This window comes from Apteryx rowi, unplaced genomic scaffold, assembly GCF_003343035.1.
Source record: "Apteryx rowi isolate R43461 unplaced genomic scaffold, aptRow1 scaffold_248, whole genome shotgun sequence".
In the NCBI taxonomy this organism is placed as follows: domain Eukaryota; kingdom Metazoa; phylum Chordata; class Aves; order Apterygiformes; family Apterygidae; genus Apteryx; species Apteryx rowi.
The window spans coordinates 156,966-162,809 of NW_020448841.1; positions in this window are offsets into that span (position 1 = coordinate 156,966).

A 5,844-nucleotide genomic window follows, 5' to 3' on the forward strand; every position below is an offset into this window, starting at 1 on the left:
CAGGTGCAAGACTCCCCATTTGTCCTTGATGAATTTCATGAGGTTCCTGTTGGCCCATTCCTCCAGCCTGTCTGGGTTGCTCTGCTCTCCAGCATATCGACTGCACTCCCCAAATTGGTGTCATCTGCAAAAGTGAGGAGCAAGCAGCCCTCTGTCACCTCCTCCAGGTCATTGATAAGGACGTTAAACAGGAGAGGCTCCAGGACAGACCCCTGTGGTACTCCACTTGTTTCTGGCCTCCAGGTACAGTAGGGCCCATTAACTATGAACATCTGAGCCTGTGATCACCCAACCAGCTGTTTACCCATCTGGTTGTCCATCCCTCCAGACTGTATAGTCTGAACCTGGATACAAGAATGTAGTGGGAGACAGCGTCAAAAACCTTGCTACAGTCTTTTAATTTTTTTAAGCCTTGCTGAAGTCTTGACATCCACTGTTCTCTCCTCATCCACAAATTCAGTCATTTTATCATAGAAGGCAATCAAGTTGGTCAGGTTTGATTTACCCTTGGTAAATTCATGCTGACTCTTTCCAGTCATCTTCTCCTTCATGTGCTCAGAAATATGTTCCAAGAGGATTGCTCCATGATTTTCCCAGGAACATAATTGAGGCTGTCCAGCCTGTAGTTTCCTGGATCATTCTTTTGGCCTTTTCTTAGGATGAGTGCAAAATTTGCCTTTTTGCAGTTGTTGGGGACCTCCTCTGATCTCCATGACTTTTCAAAGATGATAATGAGTGGCCTTGTAAGGACATCAGCCAGTCCTCTCAGCACCCTCAGATGCAGCCCATCTGGCCCCATGGGTTGTATGGGTTGAGTTCTCACAAGTGAACCCTGACTTGACCCTCACCCACTGCTGGTTCTCCTCCCTGTGCAGAGGCCTGGGAGACCTGGTTGGAGAAGAATGAGGCAAAGGCGGCATGGAGTACCTCAGACTTTCCTGCGTCTGTTGTCACTAAATCACCAACCCCATTCAAGAACAGATGCATTTTCATTGTTCAGCCTTATGGATCTTTGTACCTAACTCTGTATTTTAGTTTGTAGACAGTAGATACTTTACTGAATCTGTCCCTCAGACCTGAGGAGTAAATATAAATTCCATTTTTTCTTCAGTTTCCTTTAGTTGAGTGCTCCACAGCTCATGACTTTGTAGCCTAGGGAAAGGAAGAAGTTGAATATTCTTTACATAAGAATAATTGGCACATTTGTACCTGTGAAGAAAGCTTGAGATAATCTTTCTGTAAGCTCCTCCCATGTTTTCTTGATTTTCTTCTTATTTAACCCAAGTTTCAAGATGGAGGTGAGGTGGTGTTTTGGTGTTTCTTTTGCTCCAGACAGTATGTAGACTGAGAGTTGAGAATGTATATAGATTGTGCACAAGGGAAAAGAATACATCACCTGAGAATAATTAATACATTTAAAATAAGTATATATGAGGTAGCGGTTAAGGAAGTGCCTACTTGTTGTGTCTAAAGTATCACTCGTAGAGAGGGAGTTCTTTTTGGAATACAGTTTTTCAAAAGATGCTATTCTGCTATTGTGCTTTTTCCATCTTGCAAAGAAAAAAAAACCTCGTAAAGAGTATCACATTCATATATAGAATATAAATTTTGCAGAAGAAATAGCAAAATATTTTCAGTTGCAGCTAATATCATTTCTCTGATGCCCACACTGAAGGAAAATAAAATTCAAGTATACAGACAGAACACCTACAATATGTTCAAGCAATTAAAGAAAATGAATAGTACTTCTCAAATGAAATATTCCAAACACATGTCATTTCGGCTTCTAGCTAAGAGCAGCTGGTTTGGGACCATGTCTTTCTGCCTAAGCCACTACTGAGAAGCAAATTCCATAACATTACTGACCTAACCAGAGGGCAATGTGCATTTACAACCTGCAACCTCTTAATCAATACCATCCTTGTGTCCAGTCAGTGCCTGCTATTTTTGAGCTGGACCACCAGTCACAGGTGGAAGAGTTTTTCAGGCAGTAATATACTTAGGAAATTATGTTCAGGGAAATATTTTTTTAACAAACTCGAGTATTATAATTCTAAAACAATGGACCTGACAGGAAAGAGGAGCAGAAGGGACATAAGAAAATAGTGCTCTTTTCTCTATCTGGCTAAGTACAGCCCCTGTTCTCTGCTAATGGTAAAAGTTTGTTGCTTTAGGAGGCTGTACCTCTGCTCCCCAATAATAACCTTGCTAATTGTGTACTGTTGTATATAGTGGAAAGATTTTTCCTGACCCCGCAGGGAAGCCTGAGATTTGATTAGCCTTATTATCTTAGCTTGCCCAGTTACCAATGTTGTAAGCTGCCTTGAAATTATCCACTCCTTTTAAAAATAAAGCCATACTATTTGTCTTTATTATCTCTTCCTGTAGAGTTGAATTCCACATACCTCAGTGATGGAAACAGCATAGGGACTTAGAGGTATAGCCTTTTAACTCTAAAGGTATAGTCCCCTTTTATTTTTTCATACTGCCTTTCCATGTAAATCAACATTCTCCTAATTACTGTTTTCAATCAAATCCCCTCCACCGCAAAGAAAAGAGAACAGTTTTTATTCTACCCTCAATATTTGTAATCATCCATGCAATCTTCTAATGAGTTTCTCTGGGAAAGATTGGAAACTTGTGCAATTTCTTGTGAAATGCATTTTATAGATCTTGTTGTCTTTTGCTGGATCTTTTTGCATATCATCAACAATGTCCTGTGTAGAGACGTGAATTCATATGATATATCAAAAAAAAACCCAGCTGGTTCCTTTGGCACAAAGAACCTCATAAAAAAATCTCACTGCTTTGATGACGAAGAGAAGCTATGGTCGTAAGATCCCAAATGGTGACAAACACAGCAAAGAAGCAGAGGCTGTATTGTCTATAACTTACCATGTGGTGAAGACAACATAATAATGCAGATGTGGTGGGAGGATATAGTATTTTTTTCATTTGTACACCCAAGGGACTGAAGGGGACTGAAAACCACATCATCCTCACTCCCATATCACGTGCACAGGAGTGCCTGCTCCTCCACTGACTCAACATCAGGTAGGAACCCTACCAAAAACAAAGGACTTCGGAGACAGACATCTACCATGCTGCTAGTAGCACCAGCAGAGAGCTGTCCCAGTATCAGCAATCCTAGTCTCTGCAGTTTTATGGAGAGAAGCATTAGGCTTCATTGTAAAAGGCACCATTTGCCTGAGAGAGATCCATATTGTCAGAGTTTCAAAGGCAGAGTTCAAACCTCCATAGAGTCATTAACTCCAGTTCAAGTGAATCCTAATCAGCACAAAAGCAGGAGGGCTGGGGTGGACCTCCAAACTTTCTGTATTCTCCCTGAATCCTGTAGCTAGACAGAGACTGAGATAATCCCTGGCATAAAACAGCTCAGCATTGGCACTAGTCTAACTTATGCCTGGCTGCCCATGACCACTAGCCAGAAACTGCTGGGGCATAATTCAGCCCTGGCCAGGTCCCCATTTTCTCTGCCCTAAACTGGGAACAGGTGAGGCTTGGCTGAAGTATGGTAATTCCCTGCTAAATGGATAAGAGAGATTTACAGTTGTTTTGCACAGCAGGAATGATACAAAGCTATCAGATTGGACTTCTCTATCAGGGTCCTAATGACCATCGTTGGGTAGGGGATTTTTGTTATGAGTGGCATGTGAATGTAAGTAATAAAAAGCCAAAAGGATATGATAATTCCTGCCAGAGGGTAAACATCAATTTCTAAATTCTGTTCTAAAGCAATTCATCTCTGTTCCTTTCTTGACCCTAATGGGTCAAATGGATTAAGTATTGGGCAAGAAGTGGTGTGTGAGCATTTGGGACACATTCCCTAAAGGGCTTTAATAGCCAAATAGCAGCTGCAGAGGCCAGAATGGAAGACATTCAAAAAGCTGTGGAGCAGTCAAAATACTTCATATTTAGATATTTCTGTTACAGCCAAAAAATGGGCTTTCATGTTTCACGGGTTTGAATTCAAGCTTTGAGTTGAATTGTAATAAGGAACCTCTGAGTTTTGCAGTAAAGTGATTTTCTTTCATTGGCCATGAAAGTAAAGTTAGGATATCATTAAAGATGCCAGCACAAATTGCTAGAACCCCTTCTCCTTAATAGAATAATTTTCAGCATCCTCAAATACTGGGATTGTAACAGAAGAAATCAACAAGATGTTGAGTTGTGTAATRCAGAATAAGATGACAGTTATGAATTTTGTGGCTCTGGTTCAAAAGGTTTTCCATTAAGACATCACAAAAAATAAATGAGGGGTAAAGAAGAGAGAACAATCTGGAGTTATTTTGGGGGGGATGAGGATTTCTATGCCTGTCAGTTTTTTCATTGGTTTGAAGACCAAAAAGAAGATAGTTCATTACTTAGCTTAGAATCCTTGATGACATGCTATGCTTCCTTTCAGTTTAACTGGGAAAAGATAGATCCTTTTGGAGGAAATTAACAAAAACATGTTTAATTTGGACCTTTTAACTGAGAAATTGTAAGAGGATTGTAAGCCCTTTGGACCTGGGGACACAAAATCCCATGCACTTGTGAAGCTCCTACCACAGTGACTATGCTCTGAGTAGAGCCCTTGATAGCTATTGTAATTCAAAGAGCAAATAATAATAAATCATAAAGGAATTTTACATGCTGGATCCCTAAGATGAAGACAGAAAGATCTTATTTACTTGAAGTGTCTTTATTGGTCAATCTGAAAAAGGTTTTTCACTTGCTAGCTGCTGTTCCACAGTTTCTTTAATTATGCCCATCATACATACGTTGTTTCTTTTGACCTCTTTGGTGGTATAAAAATCAGCTTATTTGTTGTCTGGTACAAAAGCACAACTTGAACCCACTAAAAGGAAAATCAATGCTTGGTGGATTTTCTGTTCAAATGAACTCTACCCCTGCATAGCTCTGGCTTTTCCTTCTCCCCAATGGCTTCCACAGCAAAAGCCAGTGTGAACTACAGAAAGCTATTATTAAGGGTTACCGTATGTCACAGCAGGCTATCATGTATTCTTAAAAGAGCATAATTAAGTAGATTACAGCCAGACTGTATGATTAGTTTAAAATTTTTGTAAAGTCAGTAAGAGAAGGGAGAAGTGAATGAAAACAATCTGAGGAATGAAGTATTGTTTGGGATTTGAATGTTTTCTTTTATGGGGCAAATTTTACTCTCAGATAGTCATGCCAGCTTCAGTGAGAGTTGTGCATGCAAGACTCAGTATTTGCAAATCAGATTTCATTAAGTCCGAGAGCATCCAAAGGTGAAAGCCTCTGTGAAACCAAGTAAAAGCGAAAAGTGAAATTGTCAGTCTATTATCACCGTTCAACACAAATGAAATGAAAAAAATAAACAGTGATCAGAAGTGCAGGAAAATCACTTTTGCAATATTCTTTCCGTCTCAGTGGTCTTGGATGTTATTAGTTGCAGGGGACAAATTTTTTTTTCTTTTAAATATTGGATTTATCCTTTGCCAGCATTTCTCGCACTCGGTGACTAAATACACGGTGCTAAGTGGAACACTGGTGTGACCCCTTGTGACTTTGACCAGGGGGGAAGATTCAAAACCTGCCCTGGCAAACAGTCGCATCAAATCCAGTCAGAGGGTACATGTGCCCTGCACAACAGCAGGGACACTCACACACACTCACACACACACACTCTCTCTCACCCCCCCCATCCCCTCTCACACACATCCCCTCTCACTCCCCTCACACACGCTCCCTTACACACACACCCCCTCTTACACTGCCACACACACATACACACTTGCTCACACTCACACACTTGCTCACACACTCCTTCTCTCTCTCTCTCTCTCTCTCTCTCTC